Here is a 25466-nt window from a genome sequence, read left to right as displayed (position 1 = left end):
TAATACATCTTGTGCAGACCTGTTGATGTGCTGGAGCCAACAATGACCTCTGATAAGTTGCTAAAAGGAAAGGAAAAGTTGCCAGAAATACGTAAATTTTTAGGTGCAGAGCTTTGGGTTTTTTTGGGGGTTCCCCCCCCCCCCCCCCAGATTCCAAGAACAGGTTTCTCAGGTTTGGTATTCAATAACTTTTCATCCATTAAAATAGCATTCAGCAAATAGGCTTATAGCAATGCTGAGAACAAAAAATAGGATTAATCTGGCCACAGCTCATGCAAAGCCCCTTCTGTGTGCAGAGATGAGCTCAGCTGAGTATCTTTGAGGGGAAAAAAGCAGGTGATCTCAGATCACTTTAAAAAGGAAGGTGGGGTAGTATGCACACATTATCTATTGGTTAATACCTGTTCTCTTCGTTACAAGTAATACGCTGCAAAGCAAGAAGGGACAGGTACAAGAAAAATAATTGGGAGCTCTTGCTTTTTCCCAGATGAGTCAGTCTTCCTGAGAATATTGCCTTTGCCATTTATGCATATGATCAACAAAAAAAGAGCAGAGATTTAAAGAAATACCCTCAAGTTCACATGTGGATCAAACTGTACTTTGAAACCTGCTTCACACTGCCCTTGCTCGTGTTCCCTAATGCGAGGTTTTTGCATTGCAAAGAGCCTTAAGTTACCTATTTTTTTTAAGGCAGTCCTGGAACTGAGCCATAAAATGTAGATCTGGATAAGTGCTGCCTTGCATGTTTTAGGCTATGTCCAGAGACCCTGTCACCAGGAACAGGTGAGCATCCACAGGGAAAACCCCTCCGGTGTTCTTGCCAATGCCGCAGGCAGGAACACAATGTGAATAGCTGGTAGTTTGAACAGGGTAGTTTCCCATGGCAGGTAATTCAGGGAGATGTGTTTGCTCTGGGACACAGGTAAACCGCCTTTATCGTTCCTGTCACCTGCCCTGTGCCATGGACTGTGTTCTGCCCCACGTCTTTATCCCTGCAAGTCAGAGCATAGTGTTAAGTGAGGGCAGGATTTGGTTTAATAACCCCAAGCACGTGGCCAGTAGCACACCTCTCCTTATGCTTTCCTTCAGAGGGAGCATTAAGGATATTATTCTACATGGAGCATTTTGCAAAGTTTTCCACATTTCATTGTTTGTAGCACTGGAAATTAGAAAGGGAACTGTACCATACTCAGCAAGAAAATGGACATTATACCCAGTGTAACATCAACTACATGTGCATACATTGGAGCTCCTTTGACAGTTGGTAACCTTGATTTGCCATGCAGAACAGCCCCACATGCTACAGTTTGCTTTGCTTCTGAGAGTGAGGCATCTGTGCAAGAACTCCATAGGATTTTTGTGCTTTTACTCTCTTCTTGCCCTGCTTAATGCATCTATATCCTGGCTGATACCGCCCTGGAGAGAAGAGACGTCAGGGTGGTGGAGGTGGCAGAGATGTTGGTGTCCTCAGGGGCACCTAAATGGCTCTGGCGTGTGCTTCAGAGAGGCCTGAAGAAGCAATAACTTGCACTGACTTCAGACTTCCTCAGGCTCTGGCATCAAGTGGACCAAAGTGACCTTTGTTTCTTCATAGTAAAACAGTGTGTTATGCCAGATCCTATGAGTAATTCCCATTTGGCCTTGCATCGGCTGCCTGTGAGCTGTATGTGAACAGTACCAGCACCATTAAAATCTGGGGTAATACCTGACATGTAGCTCCCTTGTTTCTTGCTGGGCATAATTCTGTTTTGTCATGAGATGCAACATATTTATCGAGGATGAGGTTTGTCCTGTTATATTCCCAGTAGCGGCAGGGTGGTAAAGCCAGCACCATCCTGCATCCCAGCTGGTTTTGTTACCCTGGTTTCCTGTCATTCCCCAGAATGTGAGAAACAGAGCTGAGCGGGTGACAGATCTGGTGCCTGGGCGCTCCTCCTGTGTGTAATGTTTTGCTGCTTGTGGTTTGGTTTTGTCTTGTTTGGAGCCCAGAAGCTGACTCAGTGGCCATGCAAACCCGAGCCTGAGTTAGCGTGTGCTGGCGAGCAGCCACCCACTTCCCCTCTCTCTTCCCGAATTCCACATATGTAACTCAGTATGTGAATGCAATTTTGTGTTATTATTATTTGTGATTTTATGCATTTGGGGTTCACACTCTATTGCGGCAGAACACTGGCTGCTCTGCTCAGCCTCTCCATAGCTTGGGATGGAAGGGCAAGAGCTCTTACAGCCCCTAGTAACCTTGACTTCAGTCAGCTATCACACATGGGCAAGTTTCATCTTGCTCCATGAAGCTTTCCTGGCCTTTCCTCGTGGTGGCAGAGGCCCAGCCCTGCCTGGCTACAGAATCAGACAGTGGGCAGGATGGCTCTCAGCACCCTGTGGCAGCTGAGAAAGCTCCTGAGATAGGCTTCTGGGGCTGGAAATAGAAATCCAGTGGAGCAGAGCAAGCTGGGATCACTCAGCTTGTTCTGGAGGGTCTTTAGTGACCACAGATAAATCATGAGCTGTTATACAATGGGGAATTGTTTGAACTGAAAGAGGGGAGGTTTAGATCAGACATTAGGCAGTTCTTCCTGGTGAAGGTGCTGAGGCACTGGCACAGGGTGCCCAGAGAAGCTGTGGCTGCCCCATCCCTGGCAGTGTTCAAGGCCAGGTTGGACACAGGGGCTTTGGAGCAACGTAATCTAGTGGAAAGTGTCCCTGCCTGTGGCAGGGGTTGGAACTGGATGAGCTTTAATGTCCCTTCCAACCCAAACCATTCTATGAGAAAGGCTGTAATGAAGGATAAACCCCAAGTGTTTTAGTATTGGAAAAGTATTTGCAACAATTCTTTCTTTTTCTAATAATTCCTGATCAGCATGACTGGTGTGCTGCTTAGAAAATAGTGATCCCACTTGGCTCTAGGGAACATCCTCACTGCCTGATGCTCCCCCAGCACCAGGAGCTGAGCCAGGGATAGCCCAAGCAGTGCTCCCAGAGGTGTGGGCAGCTTTGTGCTTCTCCACATGGGAGCTGATGGAGACATGGCAGGGCAATTCTAATCTTCTGGGATCTGGCTCCTCATTGTGCTACCTGAGCTGAAGTGTCACCCCTACAAATCATGTGTCGGGAGGCTGGGGTGGCACTTCTCACCTCCTACCCATCACAGATGCTCCCATCACCACTTTTCCCTATAGCTGCCGTAAGAGAACCCTTGGCTGCTAAGAGTAAAATACATCCTTAAAAAGTGGCTGTCTTGATTTTTGCACATTTTTCTGTTGTTACCTGTGGTAGGGTTTATTTCTTTCTTTATTCATTCCACTCAGAGAACTAGATAACCTAGTTCTCTCTTCTTTGTCCTTTTTCCCCCTTGGTCTGGTCATGAGGGAGTTTTTTTACTCATGGCTTCTGGAAACTGGTACTTCAGTATTGCCTAGCACTTTGTAACATCAAATACTGGATTGGAGGGGATTCGCTATTGATGGTCACAGAGGAGATTAAACATCTCCTGAAAGTGGATAAATACATGTAGACATCTTAATAAAACGATAAGGCACAAGGCCCCACACATTAACAAACAGTAAGTCTGCTGTTATTAAATTTACTCTGGGTAAATATACTCTGAGCATGTCACAGCCCTGATTCTCAGCTTTCAAATGGTTTTGGATGATGTAGATAAGGCAGCCAAAAGGACTTTGCTTTGAGGGTTTCTGAATGATGATGTCAAGCTGCAGGAAGGGAAACAGTGTTGGCTCTAGGATGGGCACAGGGATGCAGGAGCAATGACCCCTGGCCCATGCTGACCCACCTGGGCTGTTCCTCATTGCACAGTAAGCTCATGCCTTCTTCAGTCTTGGGCTTTGCTTTTCAAAAACAGACCTTTCTTCTTTTTGCCTTTTTGCTATATTGACAGAGGTTGGGGAGAGCAACCTTCTGGTTCACTGCTACCTGGCTGCTTGTCTGGAAGAAAGCAGGCTGCAAAGGGTAGATGTTTAAAAGAAGAGAAAAAGCTGAATCTCAACAGGAAAATACCAAGTAAAAAGATGAAATCAAGAGCAGCCCAGAGTGAAGAAACATGTAGGAACAGCCTTGGATGTGTTAGCAGCAGACTGATGGTAACTGATCACAAGGAGAACAGCCCTGCTATTGATGATAGGAATATTTGTCTTTGCAGACTTTTGGCTCTTCAATACTGTGTCCTAGTTTAGGCACAAGGGTAGTAGTGGGGTGGTGATGCATGTCAGGACAAATGGTGAACCAGGATTTGCAAGATCATAATTTCTCTCTCTTGCTTTTGAGATGTTGATGTTCATTTGGCCTTCAGAGTAGCATATGTTAGGACAGAGTTTATGCTTTCTGGTGTGCATGTTTCCCTATGTGATACTGTGCAACTGTGAGTGGTATCTGAGTACATGATAAACCACAGGATAGTTTATGTTATGAGCACTGTTATCACCTTTTTTACTCATTTGAACATCCTTTTTTAGGACAAGAGCAAATATTAGAAAGGAATTCCATGTGGTTCTTCTAAGCAATGTTGCTGCTGTAAATTTGGCTGTGTATTTTGGAGCAGGGAGGCACCAGGGCAAGGTATGGATGCTGGGGCAGGTAGCTGGCCACACTCCTCTCCCTTCCCTGCCCCCTTCATGCGCTGTGGATGTGTGTCCTGATAATTGCATAAGCAGCCCTATGTGATATCCTTCCTTTATCCCAGCACTTAAACCCAGGGCCCTGAGAGCTCTGCAAAAGTAAGGGTTTCATTTTGATGGTGAAGACAGATGCTCTCACTTTCATCCAGGAGAGAACATGGTCCCAGATGCCTTTGGTGGGGATAAGAGTGGTCAAGTAGGCCATGGAGTGCAGGAAGATGTGACTGCCAAAGAAGTTGTTTTGACTGCAGCAGAGAAAATAAAATGTGAAAGCCATTAAGGAAATATGAGGGGGAATTCAAGGCTGCTGCCCTCTTGGAGGATAACTTCTTATTGGAAGGACTGTTTAATCACAACTCCATATTTAGCCATTTATCTAAGTTAAGAAAGTTATTCTCCTTTCTGCCATAGCTTCCCTGCTACAGTATATGTGCACATTCATCTGGAATTGAAGGGAATTTTATAGTGATTCATGGCAATGAGACTAACACAGACTAGTTTATCTTCTTCCTCCTAACTTTTAAAAGTATGATGAATTTGGATTGAATTAATCAGATTGTCTTTAAGCTGCTGCTACTCGGTGTTTTCCATGAGACAGATGTAAATCTGGAATAATTTTTCCTCAGTCAGTGCCATTGCTTCTGTTTTGATGCGGATGTAACTGAGAGCAAAATCTGATTGTCCCTGAGAAACCCATCATCTGCTAGTTTAAAAGGAAGACTGGAAGCTCAGTGGGTTATGGAGAATATTATTAATGATCTGTTGTGCAAATCTCATAAATCTCCCTTTGTAAGAGGTAAGGAAGGGGTAATTCAGTTAACAAAGAAGACTTTAAAGTTTATAATTTCTTTCAATTCATTGAATAGACATGGATTTTCAGAAAGCACACACACAAAAAAGCTCAAATCTGTAGTCTGGAGCATGTGGTTCATTTGATGTATGTACATGAGCTTTCCTCCTTTCTCAGAGAATGCCTTCAAATGCACGTTTGTTTCACATCCCCTTTTTAATGCAGCTTGATGCTACAGATAAATTACTACTCACTGCTTATGTTATCACTGTGGAAAAGTTTGTGAAATCACAGATTTGGCAGCCTGGTTTCATAAACATCCTCAAATAAGAGCACCTTCTGGGAAAAGTGAAACGTTTTATTACAGGCTGAGCTCTCAGCCTAGATGTCTGCAATACCTGTGAAACACCTCCACCCTCTGAGAAAGATGGGAATAATATCCATCTGCTGGCACTTACTATATCATAGAACCATTAAAGGGTTTGGAGTGGGAGGGACCTTAAAGATCATCCAGCTCCACAAATGCAGGGATGGGCAGGGACACCTTCCTAGGGTCTAGTAAGTTGCTCCAAGCCCCGTCCAATCTGACTTTGAGCATTGCCAGGGATGGGGCAACCACAGCTTCTCTGGGCACCCTGTGCCAGTGCCTCAGCACCCTCACAGGGAAGAATTTATTCCTAACATCATTCTTTGTGCCTTAGCATAGTTTTGATCCATTTTAAAGTTCTTTTTGGTGGTTTTTTTTTTCTTTCTGATTTTTATTTCAGCCATAGCCAGGGCTACTTTTGGCACTATTAGTATAAAAGTTGGGTTAACTGCCTGAAATTTCTCGTGATCTGAACTGCATGATGGGCAGTGTCTGAGAGAGATAAGGCTCTGTCTCAGAGAGGTAAGTGTCACAGCCCTGTATCTGTCCTGGGAACACCAGGAAGAGAACAGAAGCCATCACCCACGTTAAAGCAAGCAGAAATGCCAGCAAGGGGTTAGTAAAGGATGCAGAAGTTGTTGGTAGGATATGTCATCCATTGCACTCCAGATATACTTTGCTGCTCAGAAGCAGCCAGTAGGAAAGACAAAACCCATAACTGGCCATAGCATCTCAGTGACTTTTAAACTGGTTTTGTCAACCAGTCTTGAAAACAGCTTTTTTTCCTTCCCTGAAACATGGAAGTAGGTTACATATCAGTGCAAAGAATACTTTTTAAGAAGGCAGTAATGAACAGAAAATTTGGGGTCAATCTTCCACTTACCTCCCTCTAATTTGCGACCAGCAATAATGAACAAACTACTGCGTGTGGCAATACACTCTATAGCTCCCCCAACCTCTCTGACCTTGCCTGAGACAACATTTGCATTTGGCTTACTGAATAAGTTTTGTTTTCCTGATAAATATTTGTGTTGTTTGGGGGGAAAGAAAAGAAGTCAGGTTAATTGTAGTTAATGGTTAGCCAAACAGCGACAGGTAAGTAAACAGAGCTTTACAAAGGTATACAGGAGGCAGCACTGAGTATGTTCTGAGGCATTGCAGGCAGGTAATTTATCAGGTACAGCTCATCGAGCCTTAGGGACACAGATATAACTTGTCTGCTGTGTTCTTTTAAAATTGTATTTGCCCTTAGAATTTAACTTTGATTTAAAGGCCTAACCTTCCTTATTTCTCTGCAAAGTGTGTGAACACCAGAAAGTTGCATTGATTAAGAAGGAAATGAATCAGAGGTTAGCTCCAAATTGTATCGGGTTTGGTTTTCATCACCATGAAATGCGTTATAAGACACTGGAGACACACAGCATGTTTAAATGTACAGTGAAAGAGGAATGGTCAGGAGAGTGTCTGTAGGAATGTAATTCTTGATGGAATTCCTCAAGTTTTAATCTTCAGTGTCATCTCCAGGTTTCCCATCACTCCCTGGTCACAGCATACCTGGATCAAGCTCCTATTATGTATAGTTTAGAAGAAGTAATACATACTTTATTTAAAAAGCATGCAATTTAACATGCCATCAGGCAATCATGATTCTGTATGGCTAGGAAATAAAATGAGGTTCCCATATTTTCAAGGAATGAAGAAAACCACAGAGCTACAGAACCTTCATTCTGCCTTTGAGACCATGCTCAGCTTCAGAAAGTGTTTTGAAGGAGAGGAAAATTAAAGTACATAGTCAAAAGCTTTAGTTGTGTTAGCAAAGATCAGTCCTACCAGGCAGTCTTTCTTGTTGAGATGTGTTTGCTTTTATTTTATAGAGACAATTACTTACTTAGACTTCAGTAATCCAAGTAAAATCATGAAACGGTGGAAGTTTACTTATCTCAAAGGAGATGAAGTTTAGTGAAAGAGTTTAAATTTGGTTGAAGAACTGATTAAGGAAGACACGACAGATTGTATCAGAAAAGCTCTGGAGACAGGTGTCTACTTGGTATCCTTAAGAGTTGTTTCTGGGGCATGTCTAATTAAATATTATCATTAAGGATCTTAGTGTGCTACCTGAGTTTGTCCTTGTGATGTTTCATGGCAGAGAGCTAGGAGAGGTTGAGAATGAAGAGGAAGATCTGAATGGCATTTAAGTAGAATTGAAGGATGCAAAGGAATGGAATGCACAAAGCCCAGAAGTTCATACCAACCCTGCTTTAACCTGTAAGAACAGTGGAGCCCTTGTGTATATGCAGAAAATATCAATACACTATGCAGAAAGTCCCAGTTAGGAATAAGGCACTAATACCATTTACAATGCACTGCTAAGTCTTCTCCAGGAATACTGTGTACAGATCTGGTCCCCAGCTTAATGGAAGATGGATATTAACTGGAAGAGATACAATAAAAGGAAACTAAGGGAGAATACACTGGTTTATGAGACAGGTCTGAGTCTGGCTAATGGAATAAATCAAATTAATCTAGGACTTGGTATGTGCGTTGGAAAAGATAATACCAGACTGGGGAATGAGCTACTTCAGTATAAAGCACAATGCTAGCGCAATTTATACAAATAGTCTGAAATATAAAGGCTGAGTTTAGGTTGATCATTTAGAAGCAAAACTCAAAAATGGCAAAGGGACGAAGATCTGGAGCAACATCCCAAGAGGCACAGAGAGCCCTGAGTGTCTCCAGAGGGTGAGAGGGGCATGGCAGAGCTGAGATTACACAAGGGAACCTATAGGAACATTGTATGACCCTATAGGTTGCAGTGGAGAAGTAATTTGCTTATAGCTATTGCTGTTGTCATTCATCCCTATTAATTTACTAATTGTTTGTAAACTACTAAATCACAGACAAGGTTAGGTCTCATTATAACCCAGATGCTTGTAGTGAAATATGACTTGCATTGTGCCTCTGTTGAAATCTTTAGTTTTCTGCAAAAAAAGGAATGTGGTATCCTATGCAGAGGGGTGAATAGTTCTCTGGGTATGCTTATCTCTCCCTGTTGCCTGCAAAGGCTCTAGCAAGAGCTTACATCGATATGACCTCTGAAAGCAACTGTGTCTGTTACTTCCTCTTCCCTGGCATGGGTGTTTCAGCAATAGTCTGTAAGGAGTTTTCTGCCCTTACTGAGGCAGGGATTGAGCCTTACGGGCAGGGAATTGGAGGGAATTGTGTACATTTGACATACAGTTGGCCTTGGTATTTGTTTGTCCTATGGGTGATCTCTTCCCCTGCCTGCAGCACGTTGCATGTATCACTTGATATCACTTCCAGCCCTTCCAGGTGGGGAAATACCTTGATACCAGAAATGCCATTGAAAGTGCACATTCGTTAAGGCACTCGGTGCTAAGGTGGTCAGAGGAAGCATCAAGTTTTTAAATCCCATGTCAGTGAAACACTTTGAGAAATAGCTCAGAATCTTCAGGAATATTTGTGAGATTGTGAAATTGAAACATTTCCTGCAATTAGAAGACACTCGGGAAGCATATGTTATACGTCAAAGCCATATCATAAGCTTATGCTGTAACTTTTAACCTCTTAGCTCTCTTGAGCAAGAGGTTCCCAGGCTATTAAATTGTCTTTATTGCTCTGTCATGTATTTGTAGCATGTGTTCAGTAGTAAATATATAACCTCATAACAGAACTAAAGAAGATCCTGTACTTTTCCCCTTAAAGTCCCAAACAAAACTCTTTTATTTTTTTCTCAATAAAGACAGGAGCATGACCCTGGAGGCAAAAACACTGGCTGAGGAATTCAAGCTTTGTTTTGAGTCATGGTGTTGTGCCATTGAGGATAAAGTACATTTCTAAGTCACTGATAAATATGCTGACTACTTTCGTTTAGGGACACCCTGTTACATGCTAGTGCTAAGAAATAATTGCACTAATTCAGATGTTGATCCCAGGGGAACGTAGAAAAACCACCCTGTAATTTCCTCCCTCCTTTTCTTCCAAGCAATTGATGAGCAAGGAAAGAAGCTGTTCGTGTCACAGCAAGGAAATAGTTACAGTGTCTGGGGGATGTGATGATAAACTCCTGCGGAAATCAAGACAGCATTGGTTTTCACTCACAGCAGTGTGTTAGTATCATATATAGCTATAAAATACATTAAGCTTGGTTCTTTTTGAACTGATCCAGAGCACTTCTTAGCCCACTGTGTCTTCAACATCGGGGATTTTCATTATGCAATTAGAGGGGTGTTTATGTATCGGATCTGGAACTTTGATTGCTCTGTGTAAATTAAAGCTGATGACATGCATTTGTTGAAACTAAGAGGGGAAGAAATGACAGCAGCCCCATGGGGAGGCTCGTGTAAGGGCATGCATGATTGGGAGTGCTTGCTTGTTAAGGGGTCTGCACATTAGCACCCAAGACTTTATGGGTGACTGCGTGCTGCGGGGAGAGCTCACTGCAGTGCTCATACTGCCTGTCTGCCCTCCGGCAGCCCTAAGGAATGTCTGCCCTGGCTGCTGAAGCACAGCTTTGGGTGAACGGGGACCCTCTGGGGAACCCTCTTTGGGGTGTACTGCCTGCCTCCCAGAACCAGGCTGTGGGTCCCTGTGAATTGTCCCTGCTGGGGTCAAATAAGGCTTTGTGCATTCAAACGCCTTCCAGCTTCTTCATGTGGGAAGCTTTGTGTTGAGAAGGGAGGCAGGATCAGGATGTAGTTACTGCACTATTTCCTTTTTGGCACTGGGATAGTAGGGTGAGGCAGAAACTTTTTACCCTGAAAGAACTGCAGTCTCTGAGGGAGGTGGGGGGAATACATGCATTATATATATATATATTTAGATCATCTCAAGAGAGTGTAAATAGCTTGTTCACCTATTGCTGATTTCCACTGTTACAAGATGAAGAGCCATCTTGCCTCTGCCGTCTTCTCATGCATGTGTTTCCTGAGCAAAACATGTATTAAAATGGGATATAGAGCACCATCTGGTGAAGCCAAAGTGACTAACAATGTCTTTTTGACAGTAAAGCATGCTTTCTTTTTGGCCAACTGAACTGATGGGAGTGGAGACACTATGGTGGAGTGGGATGATTAAGGTGCGGCAGCGATAGATCTGCAGCTATGTGTCTTCATGGGGATTATTAATGGGGTCAGTGAGCAGGGGGACTCCAGGGGCTTGTGATGGCTAAATGGAGCAGAGCTGACATTCTGGCAACTAAGTTGTTTATTCCCCACATTCACTTTTCTATTTTTAATCATAATTAGGCATGGGCAGTCTCTTTGTCTATGAAATGAGAATTTATACTTACCTTCTAAGCCCAAGAATTGCAAGTTTAGTTTCACTTTTAAGTTAAGGTAGACTTATAGTGGCTTCAAGAGGCCACTTAATATGTATATCTTATATACATATATGTGTGTGTATGTGCAATGTTGTGGAGAGGGAAGGCAGCGGAAGGATTTGCTTTGAAGGAGTTCACAGTACATTTGGAATGCAGTTGTGCATACCAGTGGTTTCCAGCATTGCTCAATATGCAGGCACCTACAGTATTTCTAAGGGAGATGAGGTACAGACCTGTGTCTAATGAGTGTCTGTTTTTCATTATTTACCTTTCATGGGTATGAAAACAGTCCAGGGATTCTCAAGGAGATGATGTGTAATACACTTTTGCAGTAATAGCCACAGACCTAATGACATCCTTCTACTAAAATACAGGCAAAAAATGAGTTTCCAGTGTCCTGTCTGAGAGATGTGCGCATATATTCACTGCTTCTGAAATCCTGTTGTCTCTCTGTAAGTTTTCACGTAATGACCACAGTGAGAAGCTTTCAAGTAAGAGATGGCCTTCCAATTCTGTGGTATAGGGTTTAATTACTTGCAGCCAAGTTGGGATCTAGAAAAGAGCTTAAAATCAAAAAGAATGGAGTAAGGCTTTAAGGCAGAAGTTTCAAAAGTGGCAGTATTGCCATCAGAGCTTCGGCAACAGGATCTTTACACAGTCATTGGTCTAGGCCAGCACAGATTTTCCACCTTATGAGCTTTGTATTCTGGAAGTGTAAAATGTATTTTACTTTGCTGATGGAAAGCCAGATTTTGAAATAAACTCAACTAAACGGAAAAAGAAGAGCAGACAATTTTTACATGCTCAAAGACTCATGTTATTAGGTGCAGGTAAGAATGTATTTGCTATTTATGAGCACCCGCACAGCTCTGGGTAGGATTAATTCCTCCCAAGAGCACAAGCTTAATCCTGAGGTTTCAGAAAGCCACTATTTTGCTGTGTCTGGTGTCCTGCAGGACGTCAAGCCAAGTGTGGCTGAAATAGTTGTGGGACTCCTCCTTGGAGCCGTCAGCTCTAATGTGTGAGGAAAAAACACCCTAAAAACTACATTGGAGTTACTATTGGACCTACATTTTCCTTTCTGCATTGTATTAGTAGTGCATTATCCACAGTAGATGCATGCTGACAAACCTTTTTCTTGCAAGGATGAACTGTTTTGCCATTTACTGGGAGAGTTCAGTAGAGTATAGCAGAAACTTTCCATAGACCATTTTAAGACTTTTAATGGAAACTTACTTTGGCAAAGCTCTGAAAGCACTCAGTAATTTTCTTTATGAGATCCGAGAGCTAAACCACAAACTCCTTCTATCAGAGGCTGCCTTGTAAAAGCAAACCTGGTGACAGCAGAGACATCCCATAGCTGCATTACATATTCAGATCACAAGCTCAATTTTCTCATGGGTTTTCTCCACTCCTGTAACAGAACGTTTTGGGAGCTTGTAAGCTGAGTGCGGATGTAATACGTCTACCAGCAGCTGGTTCCTGTCTCTTCTAAGCCCATCTTTCTTCTTTTCTCTTTTATTGCTATTATTTTTAAGGATGTGTTGTACTCAGCTGCTTCAAGGTACTACAGCCCAGTACATTACAAGTTAATTCATTTTGGAGTGAGACAAGCTTTTGAAATTGCCTCATGCAGCACTCATGTCAACACAATTATTTGGTGTTTGGGGGTGAATTTGTGCTTTTGTTCATGCAGAATGATCCTTCACAGAGGAATAGTAGGTTTGGAAACCCAGTAGAAGTACTTCATGGCAGAACTTCAATCCTTGTTTGAGCAGCGCAAATCCATCTTAAAGAGGGGATTTTCAAAAGCTAGAGCTAGGAGCTACCTCCCACTGGTGTGCTGTATAATTTGCATGCTGAAGTCCTATTCCTGCGTTGGAAGATCTCCACATAAAGGCTTTGGTATTGAGGTTTTGTAATACAGACCTTAATTTCTGGTTTTGGGAAGAGGATTGTTCTGCTTTGTTTTTCTGAGACTGGCCACACAATCCAATGTATGCAAAGTCTCACATTCAACACTGCAAAATTTATTTCCTAGCCCATGGAATAAACAGCTTGGTTTGTTCAAGATGGGTATTTGTTGCCAAGTTTTGGGGGGTGAAGATGAAGGCAACACAAAGCTGCTTTGTTCTGCAGAGCTGGTAGCATTTCATCACTTGCAGCTAGGTGATTTAATGGGCTCAGGAGAGCTGCTGCAGCTCCTCCATGAAGAGATAGATAGCAATGGAAGACTGGGAATGAATCAAAGGCAGCTAAACAGACCCAAGGCTTTAAAAACTTGCTAGGTGCCATTTTCCCTAGATAAGGTGGCTCTGGTTTTAGTAAGGCTTATCAGAAGATACTTAACGCAGGGAGCAGCTTTGCAATGGGGTGGGAGGGTTGGGGATGCGATGCTGGCAATTGCTCAGAAGGCGACTGTTTTGCAATTGTGGAAACTTCCTGGGGTGCAGTGGCCACAGCCAGATCCCAAGTTAATGTCATATTGTGGAAAGCTCAGTGTGATTGTTTCATGCATTTATTTTTTAACAGAGGTTCATAAGTGCCTACCTTGCATCATTTTTTCTTCTTTGATATTTTTAGTACTCACTAAAACCCCCTGAAAGCTGAAAGATTCACGTGTGCAAATCCTTAGAGCAGTGGAGCTCAAATCTTAACATTGTTTGCCTCCAGCATCTTCTGGGCTTGCTATGCCACCAGTTCTTTCTTCCTTTGAATTTCTGTGTAAGAATCAGTCTAGGGAAAAACACGGCCTCCACATGGTGTGCCAGAAGTATGGCGGGATGTGATTTTAGTTCTGCTAAAGAAACTTCTCACAACAAAAAGATGGAAGGCAAGGTAATGCCAGGGACACAAAGTGTGATGGGTTTCTTAGGCAGGTGTAGTTGTATTTTGGATGGATCGTAGCAGTGTTTGTGTGACAATAATTTCCCACAGCAGTAATCCTGGTGCTGGAGCTTACACTGGTCCTCTTTCCCTTCAGTTTCTTATGGAAAACAAGAAAACCCTACCTATTGCTCTGTGGAGGACAGGACTATGAGCTGTTCTGCGTGTGCATGGCACAGCATCAATGCATGCAGGGAAGGGTGGGTGTATAGCAGGACATGCACACCCACTCTTGCCCTCCCATTGCCTATAAGTAGGCAATCACTTCGCTGACCAGGGACCCAAACTTGTGTACACCAGTGAGTTTCCAAAATGCTGGAATGTCGCAAAAGACAAAAGTTGATTATTTCTAGCCAGAGAGTGGGGAAAAACCCCAAACCCAGTGGATTACAAAAAAAACCCCAACCATCCACCAAAATAAGCACTTGAGTGCAATCTGTGCAGGAGAAGCATTGTGAGGACAGATGGGAACAGGAGTGAATGAGATCAGGTTTACAGTCAGGCTTTCATGTCTCTGCATGCATCTTGCTGCACAAGTAAAACGTTCCTTTTTTTTTCCTCTGAAGGCATCTTTGGCAAAGATAAGCACAATCCAAATGACTGCTGCCGATAACATTTTTCCATTCTGTGCTAGAGTTTAGGTTGTAGCTAATTCACCAGCTTTTTATGTAGGATGGGACTTTTATTCCCCTCTTTGCTGACCTGATGGAGCAGTTTCTTTCCAGAAACTTTTTCTCCAGGGAGTGGAATGCATTAAAACAGGTTTGTGGCCTTTGTGTAAGAGTAGTTTTTTCTTTTAATCCTTATTTGCATGTCTTCTGCATTTTCCTATTTGCATGAGGTGGGGTTTTTTTGTGCTTGAGAAAGCTGCCCAGCGTTTTGCTTGCCTCGTTGCTTAGAACAGGTCGATGAAGAAGACAAAACCAATACTGTCCCTCAGACTTTGGGGACAAAGGAGTTGCAGAATCAAATTCAGCAGCTGCAGTTATCTTCATAGTAATTTTAAACCACTCACAACTGAACAGCCACGAATTCTGAGTGTATAGGAAACAGTAATTTAACTTGAAAAGACTGTTACGGAATGATGTATTGGCTTTGGCAAGGCTGTATTTTCATAACTTGCACGAAACAAAATAATTTCATTCACCCATTTGTTAATATGGGTTTTTTTCATTAGTGTTTTTGAAGACAGGGGATAAATAAGGGGTCCTCAAAAGTCTGCCACAGAACAGTTGCTTTATAGGCTTTTGTGCAGCCCATTGCATGTGTGGGCCTCAAATACTTTACACAGAAGCAGGAATGTTTCTTTTAACTGGAGAAAAAGCAGCAGGAGGAAGTGGAAGGGTTGTTTTGGCAAGGTCAGAGAGAAATAAAACCTGTGCATGGGCCCTGTTCTGTAACCAATCAAAACAAAAGACAAACCCCATCATCTCATTTTCTGGGACCTGTGCGAATGGATGTTGTGATGATGCAGGTCTGAGAGCATTAGCAGAGGTTTATCCGGTATAACGTGATATTTCTGCAGTTCAGGTTGCAGAATTTGTAGGCTCAATACTAAGCCATGGAGCAGTTGCTCTGTTGAAGAGAGTGCAAGAGCATGAGGAAGGCTGCCTGCCTTCCAGTTCAGGCTGCATGGCAGAGATTAACCACGCAAATCAAGAGATGGAGGAACTTTTTCAGTTAGAGCAGCATGTAATGTACCATAATTGTGCATTTCAAGTGCCTTTGAAAATGTTCAAACTTGTTTATATTTCTTCACAGAACTAAACCCTGGCATTAAATGTGGCTGAGATTCCCTCTTGCTAAGTAAGACCGACTCTCAATTCAGTCCACTTGCTGTAACTTGCAACATTTATAGTACCAACAACTAAATTCAATGTTTTTTCTTCCCAGACTTTTGAAGATAAATTGGTCTCCATCTTCAAAACTTACCCAGGTGCTTTTAAATCACTTTGTGGCTTTTTAGTTGTGCTTTCAAAACGTAATTGCAGTTCTCCTCCTTCCAGAAAAAAGGGTGGTAGAAAGTCTATTTACTTCATTTATTGAATTTCACACAGTTAAATTAAGTGAAATAAGAGCTTGGTTCAGATCCCATTGGTTTCAGTAGCAGTCTTTCCACTGAGCTTTAGTCAAGGCTTAAATAAAGATCTGAAGGTGATCCAGAGCTCATTTACATTTAATATGCTCTTCAGCTATTCCTTTTAATGTTAAATATGATTGGAGGCTTTTCAAACCCAGGAGCATGTATTAACTTGCTTTCTTGTCAACATGTGCAAATATCTGAATTTCGGCTGGAAGCCCTCATGTAAGTGTTAACCTTCGTGTTCATTCCCATGAATGTGCAGTAGCTGGAGACAAGCTTTTAAAGCTTTTTATCATCTTTTTACTTGTTCTTTGTAGTTAGTCAACGGGCGTTTGCTACATTAGTACAGATAACTTAACAGTACATTTATTGTTTGAAGCAGCAAATACTGTTTATCTTGGTCCTGTCTGCAGTTTTTATCTTGTTTTAGCCTCACTTGAAAAGGCTATCTCATTCCTAAGAGACAAGATGTCTCCTAGGGAATTTTGGGGCCTTTCTTTCTGTAGCTTTCCAAGTTGAATCCATAGGAGGCTGGAACTTGCTACAGTTCCTTGCTTTGGAGGAAGCATTGTGCAGTGATGCAACAACACAGGCCCAGATGCTCAATGCAGCATTCATTCGCTGTGGTTGGTGGCAGCACTCGCTGTGACTTCAGAATAGCACACAGAAGTAGATGGGGTTATTGTGGAGGTGGGCATGCGTGGTTCAAGGCAGTGAACAAAACTTGCATGGTTGCTGTTGTGTTTTCAGCAATTCTCCATATATATTACGGTCTCTAGAGATGTCAGTCTAGTCATCTAGTAGAGCTACATATACATGTATATATGTATATATACATATATATGGGTAAAAACCAAAAATGGATTGAATTTGTAATAGGCAAGCTTTTAGTTTTCTACTTGGAATCAGGTGTAAGTGGTTTCTCTTACCCTTTTTGAGTCAATGTGTGAGCGCTCACGTAGAATTTACACCTCAAGGGATTCAGAAGTGCATGTATGAGCACCACAGCATATTTCCACATAAGACTTGATTTAATATAAAGAAAAACATGTGATTTCTTTTCATTGGCAGGCACAAATGAAAATACGCAATTGCCGTGTCTTAAGAAATCCCACATGGTAAAGTGTTCACAGCATAGTTTAATGCTTCTAAATCTCATTCCTCAAATTAACTAATTTTGAAATGATTTTAAATAATTGAGCACTGATGTAACTAGAAACTGGTCCCACATTTTCATGGGCACGCATCTTCAGTTTCTTTTTATTGTGCTATAAAATCCTGCTGCTCCGTAGATGTTGCCAGAACAAACAACAATGAAGAATGTGATTTTTTCAGACCACAGAGCACAGGCTTACGTACCCATTGTCATCCACTTGTTTTCCCAAATATCCCAGTGTAGATCTTGAGATGTCACACGTCTCACCAAATTAAAGGCTTGATGAGCCATGCCCGTTGTTGGAGGCCTCTCACCCTCTTGATGCTGTGCTCTGCACAGGCTTTTTATACCACTTGCAATGACACAGTAATACAAAATTCACCCTGGATGGTGAGAACCGTTGCGTTTCTCTGAGCCATTTCCCAGGGCCTGAACCTCACGTAGATGGGCCTGCATACAGGCTCTTCTTCCTTTCGAGCTCTGCCTGGCAGATGCATATGGCTGGTTTTGTGATGTGTGTAGTAGCTGTGCTGGTACGTGAAGCTGAAGGGTAGGGGCACTGCAGCCATGGACTCTTAGCCAGAGACTGTGATATGTAGTAGGCCCATCCACAGGGATATGGATTCTGCTGGTATTAACACCAGGGTCTTTTATCCCGTTCATGGACACCTTTTTGGGGTTTTCTTCCACAGTACAAGACAGACTTTGGTCAGTATATGGGTTTCACACAGCACAAAGATCACTGTACTGAAGCACATGCATGGGCAGTGCTTTCTCTTAGAGGACCCAGCATATGTGGGATGGCAGTACTTCCATCCCATGTTACAAATATACCACCATCTCTGTCTTTCCCCCACCCCCAGTTTCCTCCACGGCTGTTTCAAAAGTCTCATTCCTTTCAGTAGCCCAGTTATAGACTTCAAATAACACAATCAGTGCAGACTGAGTTGTTTGAAAGATGCTTAAAAGGGAGGAAGGTGCCTGGGTAGTTTTATGTGCAAAATTTATTAGGTGGTGTGTATAAAATATATCAACTGTTGGTTATCATTTGTGTATATATGTGTGCATGTATTTGCATAGCAGTCAATGCATGTGAAGTTTCCTTATACTTGTGCTTTCCTCACTAATGAATCATAGGAACAGCTCATTATTTGAGTTCATTGATGATTATGCTTGTGATAGGACTGGCCATTAACCTTAAGCAACAGCTCAAAAGAGAAAGCCTGACACAAGCTCTTCGTTTCCTTTGTAGCAGCCTCCCCAAAGGGTGCCAGCAGCAGCACCCTCATCAGCTGATGAGGACATCATGGGGGGCCTGACTTTCCAGCCATCACTTTCAATAAATAACCAGATGATCTTTAAGGTCCCTTCCAACCCAAACCATTCTATGATTGATTCTATGGGCTGAAATGCAGCTTGGAAAAGAGTTGAAGTATGATTGGACCATCCTGGTGCTGTTGGGAATGGGAGCTGTGCTCAGCAGCACCCGCTTTGCTGGGAAAGGGGGGCCCTCTAGTGCAGAGGCCACTGCTTTTGGGCATGCCTGGACACTGACAGTGATTAATGCCAGCTCCTGCTCAGCATTTTCCTGGTGATGCACCCAACTGCTGTGGTTTTCTATTGCATCAAGTGATGCACTGGTCACTTCTTATTATCCTCAAGTCCCTTTCAGGACGACTGCATCCCACACCCCATTTTCTGTCTAGTATGTGTTCTGCAGTCTTTGACGTAAGGCATTGCCTTTGGCCATAGTTCAGATAATGTTGTTCAGGGGGCATATTTTCCTAAACGATACAAACCAGCCTGTGCAGGTCATCTGTCCCTCTTGGTTGTTCAGAACACCGGCAGTGTTTGTTGCTTGCAGGCATCCTCAGCAGTGATTTGATGTGTTCCTGCAGACCACTGACAAAGCCATGTGAAGAAAACTGATCTAAACCTGGGTTATCTTTCAGTACCTGGTAGAAATATCCCCTCCAAAATTTCCCATCTGTTATTCAACTTTGGAAATTGACCCTTTCCCAAGCTGTAGAAAATCACAAGGTACCAATTCCCATTTCTTTGAAATTCTGCTGGTATATACAGAAAATATCTTCATCCCTCCCATAGTTGTATCCTAAGGCATTCAGAGGGGAAAGCTCAAACTCGAGGCTAGCCCACCATGTTCTTGTACTTGCTCCAAATTTACATCAGCAAGAGAAGTATTTAATCCTCCATCCAGTTTGTGTTAAAGCCAGTGCGAAGACTGATTTCAGCACATCCTGGCCTGGCCTTAATCTGGAGGATTAATAAAGATATAGACTGAATTAAAGAATGACAACAGAATTAAAACAAAAATATTACTAAATGATATTTGGGATGGAAAAAAAAGGACTCTGTGGAATTAATAAGACCGAATCCCTTATCAGAAATACTCTGACTTTTGAGAGGTCTTCATTAAGGAGTATGTTGGTTTGTATGCGATTATTTATTCTTTCAGACAAAAGCAATAATCAGGCCATGTAACTCACACTGCCTCCATTCCTTGCCATTCAGGATGTGACTTTTTCAGTCAGAGGACTCCACTCCTAATTGGAGCAAGGAAAACTTACAATTAGATTTAGCTGGAAAAGTTGCTTTTGTCAAATAAATGGAAATAAGAAACCATCTGGGAAAGCTTTTCCTTAAGGCATATTCTTTCTCTCCACTGTGGCATTAGTTTGGGGTCATTTTTGCAGTTACAGTTTCCATCTAAGTATTTTTAAGCGGTCTGTCATTGTTTTGTTCCTAGTGTGTTTGAAAGTTGGGGTTGATCTCAGTAACTGCATTACTCTAAGCCACACTAAGTTTGAGCAGGGACTTAATACGGCCACACAAAGCTGATTTTCAGGGTGTTTTGAATTAGAATATGTGCACAAACTATCATTTGTGGCAGCATTTCCAGTGCCCAAATGCTGCTGTCATTAAGCTGAAACTGAACTCTCCTGGAGTTGTATGCATTTGCAACACCTGTTCTCAAGGGGGAACATCTGCCTGCAACTGAGCCCTGTTTGTACCCTCACCTGTTTTCTAGGTTTTCCTTTCCTTTTTGTAACTTCCCACAGCACATCACAGCAGATCTGGTTTTCTCTTTGTGTCACATGCGCTTTCCTCCCTCTTGAAATTCTTACCCAGTATGTAAAACACACTCAACCCAGTAATGCCAAAGTTTCTTCATCGCATCTCTGTTGAGGAACTGGTGAATAGAAGTTTCTATTTAAATGGTTAATCACATGTCATAATGTGAAGTCAGTTTCTTTATCCAATCTCTGACATTTCCTACCCTGTCTTCCTTAGGGAAAGCATTTCATGTTTTTTTCTTTTTCTATCAGAAATGAGGTTAATCATGATGACAAACATCCTGTCTGCTCTAGTACCTCCTTGTAAGCTTAAATGAGATTATCTTGACCATTTGATAATGTACTAGGGCAACAGTGCTAATTGGACTTTCCTGGTTTCCATAGTAAGTTATGTGGACCTGTTCAATAGCTATAAGGAAATGCTTTGAGGTCAGCTAAAAATACATACCTGATATACAGAACCTGCTCTTACAGCTGTTGTACAGATTTCTACTTGAATGACATGGGGATCTTCATTTAATCTCTAAGGCCCCATTAGGTAAGGGTCAGTGGCAGCCCTTGTAAGGGGGAAACAGCTCTCCTCCTAGGGAGGAGTGTGGAGGTGCAGGGCATAGCCAGGATCCCCATGTGTTGCTGATGCAGGGGGTACAGGGGGCAAGGTTTTGGGATGATATGTTTGCCCATACAGACCCATGTTGAGCAGTATTTCTTACAAAATTGTTCCAGTTCATTTGAAAGGGTTTTCCCCTTTCCCCTTTCCCCCCCCCCCCATGCTCTCATTAAGGTGAATTGATTGTGGGCAGCATTTATGGTAGAACGCTGAGTACCATTTTCTGCCCTGGTCTTTAGAGGCAGGTTTGTATCTGGACCAAGTGCCTGGGAAGGTACTGCTCTTCCATGAAATGCCTAAAAACAAAATGAAAATTGAAATTGCTGCAATGAGAGAGGGGAGAGGAGTATCTATAAATGTGCTGGCAGGTTAAACAAATCTCTCTTGTCTGCAGGTTTTGTGTTATTGTCAACAATGGTTGGAAAACATGTAGGAAAAGTATATACGTTTATTATGTCAAGGCGTATAGAGTTATAAGTGATATATGAAGCGTGGAAAAGGACTTGCATGGCTCTGAAATTGCCTTTGCAAGTTATTTGGATGTGTCTGTCAGAGCTGCAGGGACACTAATGCAGGCTAAGCATGGACGGAAACAGCTGATGATCTGGGGATTGGTGATAACTTGGTTTCAAAGCATTCTCCGGGGCTTTTCCCAAGTCTGGGACAAATATGCGTGACAGGATTGAGACCTCAGTAATCAGAGATCTTCTGGGGAAAGGATGAAAACAGATTTCACTTGTATCAGGGTAATTGCTGCAGGGACCACTTTGTTTAATCTGAGCTTGTATGGATTTGGGAGAATATAGTTGCTTAGTGTTACATCTGGTTGAATGTTTTCTGTCTCCCTACAATCACTTGTGGAACATACCAGTTTGAAAATGATTTGGTTTCACTCTTCTTTGGGCTGCACAAGAAAAAAGAGGCCAAGGAGCAGAGGGTCAACCCATTTGCGTCACCTAGAAATACTCCTTTAAGGCCACATTTGAGGCAGAGAAGTGGAGCAAGCATGTCTGTGGACAGAGAGGATCTTAGTATCCAGGGCAGCCAGTCCTGCATTTTAAATAAGCACTGGAACTTAGTGAGTTTGCCTCTCTCAGGATATAAAATCACAGAGTGGTTTGGGTTGGAAGGGACCTCAAAGCTCATCTAGTTCCGGCTCAGATCTTAGCTTTTCTACTGGTCACGGACATTTTCACCCTGAATTTTCATCAGGAAACTTATCTGTTTTTTACTCTCCTTTGTAGGTAAAATGTGCTGCATTTATGTGTAAGTGTCCACATGAAACAGATATTATGTGGTACATACTACCCACAGCTCCCAGTGGTACCATGCAAGCATCCATGCCCACCATTGACTCCTAAACTTGAATAGCACTGGCTTTGCTACACACTGAAACAAAAATACATAATGAATGCATGTGGCATCAAAACCTGTCCTTTGGAGGACAAGTAGGTCAAGCTCAGTAGAGGTTAAATCATAATATAATCCATCCACTCAAGCATGCACATCCCACTTAAAACTCTGTGGAGCGAGGCGAGCACCTCATTGTGCATTTGCCTCTGGCTAGGATGGCATTCACACTGTAATATACGGATAATTATAGTGTGTATCTTTTTCAGAACACAGTTTTCATAAGCAGAGAAATTGAGGAACAGTATTATTAATCAGATGCAAGCAGGCCATTTTCTTTTCTTTCCAAATGTTCTAATTGGAAGTGTTTTCAGCACCTTTGCCTGAGTTCAGTAATATTGCTGCAGGGGCTTAGCTTGTTTGGTTTGGGTTTTATGTGCTCAGCATATACTGCTTATGAGCCAAGTTCTCCTTCGGTAAACACTGCTGTGATGAAGTTCACTTTCTGGATGTACATAGATCTCTTTGCAGCAAACAAGGTTTTGGCCTTGTGTTCCTCTGATCAAATAAAAACTTTGTGCAGAGGGTTGTCCTGTAGGGTGGTCAGACTGTTGACCATATACTGTTGAGGTCTTAACAGAAGCAACCCTCTTTTGCTTTCTGGATCTTAACTAAGATTCCATCTACATCTACCGTTTGCTGTGTGGAGGATATGATGAACCTGATGGAGGCAACAAGTGGTTTTGCATGTGGCATACCTTTGCATGGTGCACACCTTTGGTAGAGAGCCATCAAAGTGCTCTCTATGCACAGAACAGGGGAAGAAAGAAGGTCCTGGAGGACCAACCTGAAGCCTCTTTGGACCTCATTATATCTAGATTTCCTTCTGCAGCTTCACAAGCTGGCAAAGTCTTGACTATTTGCTCCTGCATCCTCGCTGTCCTCAGAGCTGTTTCCAGTGCAGCGGTTCATGGGGTACCATGGTGAGCCAAATCAGCGAGTCTTCCTGAGCTAAAAATACCCTCTGGTCATTTATTTATTTATTGTACTGCATTATTTGTAGCTTGGATCAACTCTTTGGCACGGTTCACTGAGCAGTCACATGGGAAAGGGAGAGGGAGATGTGCAAGAGTAACCATGCCTTCAGCCTGCTGCATCAGCCTTGACCTAGTAAGCAGTGAAAAAGTCTGTGTTTCTCAAGACAGCTGACCCAAGTTCAGAGCTCTAACACTTCTCTGATCCCAAGGGAAGCACATTCAAATGTGTGCTGTTTCTCCTAGGACTTGTTGCAGTGAGTTGGGTTGTCCTGTTGCACAATCAGACCGGTGCCAAGCCATGTAGGTTCAATCATGGGCACGGGGTGACCAGGAGGATGCTTTGAGAGAAGGCTCCTCCTTCCCCCCCTTCTTTTGTTTCAGATGTGGTATAAACACTGAAGCTATTGCATAGATCCTGTGTTGAGTACCAGAGCAGATCTTTGCTGTTAACACTGAAGATGCAGTGACAGCATCAGGCCACTTGTAAACCCTGAAGACCATAACAGGCTGACTTACACGTCTTAGTTTCTGGGAGCACTCTAAACTCTACCTGCCCCTGCACTGTATTTGAGTGCATTTCAAAATCACTGTTTCAGAGATCAGATCTGATATGCCTAAACTGAGCATCCAAGCTGAGGTTTTGAACCATCTGGGAATCTTTTATTACTGTCTTTTTCCTTGGTTGAAGGATAGCATAGCTTGAAATCCATGATGACCTCTGGGAGGACTCTTTGACTTTTCTAATCAGTTCAAAGCCTCTTCACCCTGTCCCCAACAACACCACATTTCCCAGGGCAGACCAGCATATGACAATATATCTAACTTTCTACCTTCAACATGTGACCACCCCAGAGAACAAGACCCCTCCTGTGACTCTGACTAATAACTTGTGGTCCTCACACTTGAGGCAGGAGAGGGCAAGTGCAGATGTTAAGCACATTGGAACAGTTAAGTTTGAAACTGAAAACCTGTCTAGAAAGTTCTGTTACAGAAGTTCAAGACAATTGTAAAAAAGGTCATTTCTACTCTTGAGGCTCATGTAGTAACAGCTTAGATGGTGTAATCACAGCCCCTGTTAAAATGTCACCATTTACTAACAGTTGCACTGATCCCAAACACCATAATGTTTATCTGGACGTATAACGAGAAATAACTGAGTAATGCCAGTGAATAGCCTTGCTTTAAACAATGATGAAGAGTACTTCATCTGTTACCACTGTAGCTCTTTAATGGTGGTGACTCTACTGAGAAATAACACATGTCCAGGGATTGGTTTTGATGATTGATAAGGAAGTTTTTATCACTGCTTATTAAGTTATTTTTCCTACTAATAAAACATCAGTTGTTTGAATCTTCAACAGGTGTTGTCTAGGTCAGAAACTTGCTTCCTGCTTTATTTGCTTTACAGCACCCCACTCAGTGATGTTCCCACTTGTGACTGGTGTTTCTAGGAAGTATGGCATCAAAAAAGTATAGTTTCATTTGTTATTTTCTCCCAAGTTAAAGGAATGCAATTCTTTCAGTGTGTTATGGAAAACCATGAGGTTCAGGCTGGGGTTGTGTTACAGTGGTGATGAGGTAACAGCTTCCTTTTGCTCCCACTGAAGAGCAAAGCTGGGATGAAGCTTTCCACCTGAAGGTGTTTTTACCGCTTTTACCACCAGTTGCCTTCTGTATTGTTCTCAGTTCCTCTGTGATAGCATAGCTTAGAGATGTTTCAGTTTCAGCTGTGTAGGGATAAACCAGGGAATGACTGGATGAGTACAGAGTTTCTGGGGTTGTGTGTGGTGGTTTTTTCTTCAAAGCATTTTGTGCTCTCATTGCAGTTGCATGCAGCAGTGATAACTTCTGTCAGTCCCTTTAGGTTTGGTAAAGCAGAGTAATAGAATTTTTCCATCATGCCAATATACATGTTTGTAATCTTGGTGGTGCTCTGCGTGGCACTGCTTCCTTCCCCACCAGCAAAGCAGGCTGAGTTGTATTTGTGTGCCAAAGCTGAATATCTTTCTGAAATCTTTCTGAATCATACAGCAAATATGTCAGAATGGCAAGAGATGTGTGAGCCCTGGAGGTTCCGTTTGCTCTTAAAAACCTGGTCTTGTAGCTTGAGGGTTCCTGCAGGAAGC

At 42.6% G+C, this 25466-nt stretch overlaps 1 protein-coding gene across 2 annotated transcripts in view; it reads left to right on the top strand.

The window, feature by feature from the left end:
- The window catches only part of EGFR (epidermal growth factor receptor), a 157810-nt gene that overhangs the window by 83994 nt on the left and 48350 nt on the right, over positions 1-25466 (top strand). The window lies entirely within an intron of this gene.

Source organism: Melopsittacus undulatus, chromosome 1 (genome assembly GCF_012275295.1).
Source record: "Melopsittacus undulatus isolate bMelUnd1 chromosome 1, bMelUnd1.mat.Z, whole genome shotgun sequence".
Taxonomy (NCBI): Eukaryota; Metazoa; Chordata; class Aves; order Psittaciformes; family Psittaculidae; genus Melopsittacus; species Melopsittacus undulatus.
The sequence above is the reverse complement of the archived record's forward strand: the minus strand, read 5'-3'. Positions and strand labels throughout refer to the sequence as shown.